Genomic DNA, 9902 nt, shown 5'->3' with positions numbered 1-9902 from the left:
GTAAAAAAATGTTTTGACTTTTTTTGCTCGAAAAAAACGCCATACTATACTATGACGTTTTTTATGACTTTTTGAGGTCAAAAAAATTTTTGACTTTTTTTGTCCGATTTTGACGCCTTACTATACTATGACGTTTTTTATGACATTTTGAGGCCGAAAAAATTTTTGACTTTTTTTGCCCGAAAAAAACGTCATACTATACTATGACGTTTTTTATGACTTTTTGAGGTAAAAAAAATTTTTGACTTTTTTTGCTCGAAAAAAACGCCATACTATACTATGACGTTTTTTATGACTTTTTGAGGTCAAAAAAATTTTTGACTTTGTTTGTCCGATTTTGACGCCTTACTATACTATGACGTTTTTTATGACATTTTGAGGTCAAAAAAAATTTTGACTTTTTTTGTCCGATTTTGACGCCTTACTATACTATGACGTTTTTTATGACTTTTTGAAGTAAAAAAATGTTTTGACTTTTTTTGCTCGAAAAAAACGCCATACTATACTATGACGTTTTTTATGACTTTTTGAGGTCAAAAAAATTTTTGACTTTTTTTGTCCGATTTTGACGCCTTACTATACTATGACGTTTTTTATGACATTTTGAGGCCGAAAAAATTTTTGACTTTTTTTGCCCGAAAAAAACGTCATACTATACTATGACGTTTTTTATGACTTTTTGAGGTAAAAAAAATTTTTGACTTTTTTTGCTCGAAAAAAACGCCATACTATACTATGACGTTTTTTATGACTTTTTGAGGTCAAAAAAATTTTTGACTTTTTTTGTCCGATTTTGACGCCTTACTATACTATGACGTTTTTTATGACATTTTGAGGTCAAAAAAAATGTTGACTTTTTTTGTCCGATTTTGACGCCTTACTATACTATGACGTTTTTTATGACTTTTTGAAGTAAAAAAATGTATTGACTTTTTTTGCTCGAAAAAAACGTCATACTATACTATGACGTTTTTTATGACATTTTGAGGTCAAAAAAAATTTTGACTTTTTTTGCTCGAAAAAAACACCATACTATACTATGACGTTTTTTATGACATTTTGAGGTCGAAAAAATTTTTGACTTTTTTTGTCCGATTTTGACGCCATACTATACTATGACGTTTTTTATGACTTTTTGAGGTCAAAAAAATTTTTGACTTTTTTGTCCGATTTTGACGCCTTACTATACTATGACGTTTTTTATGACTTTTTGAAGTAAAAAAATTTTTGACTTTTTTTTGTCCGATTTTGACGCCTTACTATACCATGACGTTTTTTATGACATTTTGAGGCCGAAAATTTTTTTGACTTTTTTTGCTCGAAAAAAACGCCATACTATACTATGACGTTTTTTATGACATTTTGAGGTCGAAAAAAATTTTGACTTTTTTTGTCCGATTTTGACGCCATACTATACTATGACGTTTTTTATGACTTTTTGAGGTCAAAAAAATTTGTGACTTTTTTTGTCCGATTTTGACGCCTTACTATACTATGACGTTTTTTATGACTTTTTGAAGTAAAAAAATTTTTAGACTTTTTTTGCTTGAAAAAAACGCCATACTATACCATGACGTTTTTTATGACATTTTGAGGCCGAAAATTTTTTTGAATTTTTTTTGTCCGATTTTGACGCCATACTATACTATGACGTTTTTTATGACATTTTGAGGCCGAAAAATTTTTTGACTTTTTTTGCCCGAAAAAAACGTCATACTATACTATGACGTTTTTTGTGACATTTTGAGGTCAAAAAAAATTTTGACTTTTTTTGTCTGAAAAAAATATCATACTATACTATGACGTTTTTTATGACTTTTTGAGGTCAAAAAAAATTTTTGACTTTTTTTGTCCGATTTTGACGCCTTACTATACTATGACGTTTTTTATGACATTTTGAGGTCAAAAAGAATTTTGACTTTTTTTGTCCGATTTTGACGCCTTACTATACCATGACGTTTTTTATGACATTTTGAGGCCGAAAAATTTTTTGACTTTTTTTGCTCGAAAAAAACGCCATACTATACTATGACGTGTTTTATGACTTTTTGAGGTCAAAAAAAATGTTGACTTTTTTTGTCCGAAAAAAACGCCATACTATACTATGACGTTTTTTATGACATTTTGAGGTCGAAAAAATTTTTGACTTTTTTTGTCCGATTTTGACGCCATACTATACTATGACGTTTTTTATGACTTTTTGAGGTCAAAAAAATTTGTGACTTTTTTTGTCCGATTTTGACGCCTTACTATACTATGACGTTTTTTATGACTTTTTGAAGTAAAAAAATTTTTAGACTTTTTTTGCTTGAAAAAAACGCCATACTATACCATGACGTTTTTTATGACATTTTGAGGCCGAAAATTTTTTTGAATTTTTTTTGTCCGATTTTGACGCCATACTATACTATGACGTTTTTTATGACATTTTGAGGCCGAAAAATTTTTTGACTTTTTTTGCCCGAAAAAAACGTCATACTATACTATGACGTTTTTTGTGACATTTTGAGGTCAAAAAAAATTTTGACTTTTTTTGTCTGAAAAAAATATCATACTATACTATGACGTTTTTTATGACTTTTTGAGGTCAAAAAAAATTTTTGACTTTTTTTGTCCGATTTTGACGCCTTACTATACTATGACGTTTTTTATGACATTTTGAGGTCAAAAAGAATTTTGACTTTTTTTGTCCGATTTTGACGCCTTACTATACCATGACGTTTTTTATGACATTTTGAGGCCGAAAAATTTTTTGACTTTTTTTGCTCGAAAAAAACGCCATACTATACTATGACGTGTTTTATGACTTTTTGAGATCAAAAAAAATGTTGACTTTTTTTGCTTGAAAAAAACGCCATACTATACTATGACGTTTTTTATGACTTTTTGAGGTCAAAAAAAATTTTGACTTTTTTTGTCCGATTTTGACGCCTTACTATACTATGACGTTTTTTATGACTTTTTGAAGCAAAAAAATTTTTTTACTTTTTTTGCCCGAAAAAAACGCCATACTATACTATGACGTTTTTTATGACATTTTGAGGTCAAAAAAATTTTTGACTTTTTTTGCTTGAAAAAAACGCCATACTATACTATGACGTTTTTTATGACTTTTTGAGGTCAAAAAAAATTTTGACTTTTTTTGTCCAATTTTGACGCCTTACTATACCATGACGTTTTTTATGACATTTTGAGGCCAAAAAAATTTTTGACTTTTTTTGCTCGAAAAAAACGTCATACTATACTATGACGTTTTTTATGACTTTTTGAGGTCAAAAAAAATGTTGACTTTTTTTGTCTGATTTTGACGCCTTACTATACTATGACGTTTTTTATGACTTTTTGAAGTAAAAAAATTTTTAGACTTTTTTTGCTTGAAAAAAACGCCATACTATACTATGACGTTTTTTATGACTTTTTGAGGTCAAAAAAAATTTTGACTTTTTTTGTCCGATTTTGACGCCTTACTATACTATGACGTTTTTTATGACTTTTTGAAGCAAAAAAATTTTTTTACTTTTTTTGCCCGAAAAAAACGTCATACTATACTATGACGTTTTTTATGACTTTTTGAGGTAAAAAATTTTTTTAACTTTTTTTGCTCGAAAAAAACGGCATACTATACTATGATGTTTTTTATGACTTTTTGAGGTCGAAAAAAATTTTTGACTTTTTTTGTCCGATTTTGACGCCTTACTATACCATGACGTTTTTTATGACATTTTGAGGCCAAAAAAATTTTTGACTTTTTTTGCTCGAAAAAAACGTCATACTATACTATGACGTTTTTTATGACATTTTGAGGTCAAAAAAATTTTTGACTTTTTTTGCTTGAAAAAAACGCCATACTATACTATGACGTTTTTTATGACTTTTTGAGGTCAAAAAAAATGTTGACTTTTTTTGTCTGATTTTGACGCCATACTATACTATGACGTTTTTTATGACTTTTTGAAGTAAAAAAATTTTTAGACTTTTTTTGCTTGAAAAAAACGCCATACTATACTATGACGTTTTTTATGACTTTTTGAGGTCAAAAAAAATTTTGACTTTTTTTGTCCGATTTTGACGCCTTACTATACTATGACGTTTTTTATGACTTTTTGAGGTCAAAAAAAATTTTTGACTTTTTTTGCTCGAAAAAAACGCCATACTATACTATGACATTTTTTATGACATTTTGAGGTCGAAAAAAATTTTGACTTTTTTTGTCCGATTTTGACGCCATACTATACTATGACGTTTTTTATGACTTTTTTAGGTCAAAAAATTTTTTGACTTTTTTTGTCCGATTTTGACGCCTTACTATACTATGACGTTTTTTATGACTTTTTGAAGTAAAAAAATTTTTTGACTTTTTTTGCTTGAAAAAAACGCCATACTATACTATGACGTTTTTTATGACTTTTTGAGGTCAAAAAAAATTTTGACTTTTTTTGTCCGATTTTGACGCCTTACTATACTATGAAGTTTTTTATGACTTTTTGAAGTAAAAAAATTTTTAGACTTTTTTTGCTTGAAAAAAACGCCATACTATACTATGACGTTTTTTATGACTTTTTGAGGTCAAAAAAAATTTTGACTTTTTTTGTCCGATTTTGACGCCTTACTATACTATGACGTTTTTTATGACTTTTTGAGGTCAAAAAAAATTTTGACTTTTTTTGTCCGATTTTGACGCCTTACTATACTATGACGTTTTTTATGACTTTTTGAGGTCAAAAAAAATTTTGACTTTTTTTGTCCGATTTTGACGCCTTACTATACTATGACGTTTTTTATGACATTTTGAGGTCAAAAAAATTTTGACTTTTTTTTGTCCGATTTTGACGCCATACTATACTATGACGTTTTTTATGACATTTTGAGGCCGAAAATTTTTTTGAATTTTTTTTGCCCGAAAAAAAACCCCATACTATACTATGACGTTTTTTATGACATTTTGAGGCCGAAAAATTTTTTGACTTTTTTTGCCCGAAAAAAACGTCATACTATACTATGACGTTTTTTGTGACATTTTGAGGTCAAAAAAAATTTTGACTTTTTTTGTCTGAAAAAAATGTCATAGTATACTATGACGTTTTTTATGACTTTTTGAGGTCAAAAAAAAATTTTGACTTTTATTGTCCGATTTTGACGCCTTACTATACTATGACGTTTTTTATGACATTTTGAGGTCAAAAAGAATTTTGACTTTTTTTGTCCGATTTTGACGCCTTACTATACCATGACGTTTTTTATGACATTTTGAGGCCGAAAAATTTTTTGACTTTTTTTGCTCGAAAAAAACGCCATACTATACTATGACGTGTTTTATGACTTTTTGAGGTCAAAAAAAATGTTGACTTTTTTTGTCCGAAAAAAACGCCATACTATACTATGATGTTTTTTATGACATTTTGAGGTCAAAAAAAATTTTGACTTTTTTTGTCCGATTTTGACGCCTTACTATACTATGACGTTTTTGATGACTTTTTGAGGTAAAAAAATTTTTTTAACTTTTTTTGCTCGAAAAAAACGCCATACTATACTATGATGTTTTCTATGACTTTTTGAGGTCAAAAAAAATGTTGACTTTTTTTGTCCGATTTTGACGCCTTACTATACTATGACGTTTTTTATGACATTTTGAGGTCAAAAAAATTTTTGACTTTTTTTGTCCGATAAAAACGTCATACTATACCATGACGTTTTTTATGACTTTTTGAGGTCAAAAAATTTTTTGACTTTTTTTGCTCGAAAAAAACGCCATACTATACTATGACGTTTTTTATGACTTTTTGAGGTCAAAAAAAATTTTGACTTTTTTTGTCCAATTTTGACGCCTTACTTTACCATGACGTTTTTTATGACATTTTGAGGCCAAAAATTTTTTTGACTTTTTTTGCTCGAAAAAAACGCCATACTATACTATGACGTGTTTTATGACTTTTTGAGGTCAAAAAAAATTTTGACTTTTTTTGTCCGAAAAAAGCGCAATACTATACTATGACGTTTTTTATGACATTTTGAGGTAAAAAAAAATGTTGACTTTTTTTGTCCGATTTTGACGCCTTACTATACTATGATGTTTTTTATGACATTTTGAGGTCAAAAAAATTTTTGACTTTTTTTGTCCGATTTTGACGCCTTACTATACTATGACGTTTTTTATGACATTTTGAGGTCAAAAAAATTTTGACTTTTTTTGTATGAAAAAAATGTCATACTATACTATGACGTTTTTTATGACATTTTGAGGTCAAAAAAATTTTGACTTTTTTTGTCTGAAAAAAATGTCATACTATACTATGACGTTTTTTATGACTTTTTGAGGTCAAAAAAAATTTTGACTTTTTTTGCTTGAAAAAAACGCCATACTATACTATGACGTTTTTTATGACTTTTTGAGGTCAAAAAAATGTTGACTTTTTTTGTCTGATTTTGACGCCTTACTATACTATGACGTTTTTTATGACTTTTTGAAGTAAAAAAATTTTTAGACTTTTTTTGCTTGAAAAAAACGCCATACTATACTATGACGTTTTTTATGACATTTTGAGGTCAAAAAAATTTTTGACTTTTTTTGCTCGAAAAAAACGCCATACTATACTATGACGTTTTTTATGACTTTTTGAGGTCAAAAAAAATTTTGACTTTTTTTGTCCAATTTTGACGCCTTACTATACCATGACGTTTTTTATGACATTTTGAGGCCAAAAAAATTTTTGACTTTTTTTGCTCGAAAAAAACGTCATACTATACTATGACGTTTTTTATGACATTTTGAGGTCAAAAAAAATTTTGACTTTTTTTGTCTGATTTTGACGCCTTACTATACTATGACGTTTTTTATGACTTTTTGAAGTAAAAAAATTTTTAGACTTTTTTTGCTTGAAAAAAACGCCAAACTATACTATGTCGTTTTTTATGACTTTTTGAAGTAAAAAAAATTTTTAACTTTTTTTGTCCGAAAAAAACGCCATACTATACTATGACGTTTTTTATGACATTTTGAGGTAAAAAAAAATGTTGACTTTTTTTGTCCGATTTTGACGCCTTACTATACTATGATGTTTTTTATGACATTTTGAGGTCAAAAAAAATTTTGACTTTTTTTGTCCGATTTTGACGCCTTACTATACTATGATGTTTTTTATGACTTTTTGAGGTAAAAAAATTTTTTAACTTTTTTTGCTCGAAAAAAACGCCATACTATACTATGACGTTTTTTATGACATTTTGAGGTAAAAAAAAATGTTGACTTTTTTTGTCCGATTTTGACGCCTTACTATACTATGATGTTTTTTATGACATTTTGAGGTCAAAAAAAATTTTGACTTTTTTTGTCCGATTTTGACGCCTTACTATACTATGATGTTTTTTATGACTTTTTGAGGTAAAAAAATTTTTTAACTTTTTTTGCTCGAAAAAAACGCCATACTATACTATGATGTTTTTTATGACTTTTTGAGGTCAAAAAAATTTTTGACTTTTTTTGTCCGATTTTGACGCCTTACTATACTATGACGTTTTTTATGACATTTTGAGGTCAAAAAAAATTTTGACTTTTTTTGCTTGAAAAAAACGCCATACTATACTATGACGTTTTTTATGACTTTTTGAGGTCGAAAAAAATTTTGACTTTTTTTGTCCGATTTTGACGCCATACTATACTATGACGTTTTTTATGACTTTTTGAGGTCAAAAAATTTTTTGACTTTTTTTGTCCGATTTTGACGCCTTACTATACCATGAAGGTTTTTATGACTTTTTGAGGTCAAAAAAAATTTTGACTTTTTTTGTCCAATTTTGACGCCTTACTATACCATGACGTTTTTTATGACATTTTGAGGCCGAAAATTTTTTTGACTTTTTTTGCTCGAAAAAAACGCCATACTATACTATGACGTGTTTTATGACATTTTGAGGTAAAAAAAAATGTTGACTTTTTTTGTCCGATTTTGACGCCTTACTATACTATGATGTTTTTTATGACATTTTGAGGTCGAAAAAAATTTTGACTTTTTTTGTCCGATTTTGACGCCTTACTATACTATGACGTTTTTTATGACTTTTTGAGGTAAAAAAATTTTTTAACGTTTTTTGCTCGAAAAAAACGCCATACTATACTATGATGTTTTTTATGACTTTTTGAGGTCAAAAAAATTTTTGACTTTTTTTGTCAGATTTTGACGCCTTACTATACTATGACGTTTTTTATGACATTTTGAGGTCAAAAAAAATTTTGACTTTTTTTGTCCGATAAAAACGTCATACTATACCATGACGTTTTTTATGACTTTTTGAGGTCAAAAAATCTTTTGACTTTTTTTGCTTGAAAAAAACGCCATACTATACTATGACGTTTTTTATGACTTTTTGAGGTCAAAAAAATTTTTGACTTTTTTTGTCCGATTTTGACGCCTTACTATACTATGACGTTTTTTATGACTTTTTGAAGTAAAAAAATTTTTAGACTTTTTTTGCTTGAAAAAAACGCCATACTATACTATGACGTTTTTTATGACATTTTGAGGCCGAAAAAATTTTTGACTTTTTTTGCTCGAAAAAAAAGTCATACTATACTATGACGTTTTTTATGACTTTTTGAGGTAAAAAAAATTTTTGACTTTTTTTGCTCGAAAAAAACGCCATACTATACTATGACGTTTTTTATGACTTTTTGAGGTCAAAAAAATTTTTGACTTTTTTTGTCCGATTTTGACGCCTTACTATACTATGACGTTTTTTATGACATTTTGAGGTCAAAAAAAATGTTGACTTTTTTTGTCCGATTTTGACGCCTTACTATACTATGACGTTTTTTATGACTTTTTGAAGTAAAAAAATGTTTTGACTTTTTTTGCTCGAAAAAAACATCATACTATACTATGACGTTTTTTATGACATTTTGAGGTCAAAAAAAATTTTGACTTTTTTTGCTCGAAAAAAACACCATACTATACTATGACGTTTTTTTATGACATTTTGAGGTCGAAAAAATTTTTGACTTTTTTTGTCCGATTTTGACGCCATACTATACTATGACGTTTTTTATGACTTTTTGAGGTCAAAAAAATTTTTGACTTTTTTGTCCGATTTTGACGCCTTACTATACTATGACGTTTTTTATGACTTTTTGAAGTAAAAAAATTTTTAGACTTTTTTTGCTTGAAAAAAACGCCATACTATACTATGACGTTTTTTATGACTTTTTGAGGTAAAAAAATTTTTTGACTTTTTTTGTCCGATTTTGACGCCATACTATACTATGACGTTTTTTATGACTTTTTGAGGTCAAAAAATTTTTTGACTTTTTTTGTCCGATTTTGACGCCTTACTATACTATGACGTTTTTTATGACATTTTGAGGTCAAAAAAAATTTTGAATTTTTTTGTCCGATTTTGACGCCTTACTATACTATGATGTTTTTTATGACATTTTGAGGTGAAACAAAATTGTGACTTTTTTTGCCCAAAAAAACGTCTTACTATACTATGACGTTTTTTATGACATTTTGAGGCCGAAAAAATTTTTGACTTTTTTTACCCGGACATTTTGAGGTCAAAAAAATTTTTGACTTTTTTTGTCCGATTTTGACGCCTTACTATACCATGATGTTTTTTATGACATTTTGAGGACGAAAAAAATGTTGACTTTTTTTGCTCGAAAAAAACGTCATACTATACTATGACGTTTTTTATGACATTTTGAGGTCAAAAAAACTTTTGACTTTTTTTGTCCGAAAAAAACGTCATACTATACTATGACGTTTTTTATGACTTTTTGAGGTAAAAAATTTTTTGGACTTTTTTTGCTCGAAAAAAACGCCATACTATACTATGACGTCTTTTATGACTTTTTGAGGTCAAAAAAATTTTTGACTTTTTTTGTCCGATTTTGACGCCTTACTATACTA

This window comes from Toxotes jaculatrix, chromosome 9 (genome assembly GCF_017976425.1).
Source record: "Toxotes jaculatrix isolate fToxJac2 chromosome 9, fToxJac2.pri, whole genome shotgun sequence".
In the NCBI taxonomy this organism is placed as follows: Eukaryota; Metazoa; Chordata; class Actinopteri; family Toxotidae; genus Toxotes; species Toxotes jaculatrix.
This window is presented reverse-complemented; position numbering follows the sequence as displayed.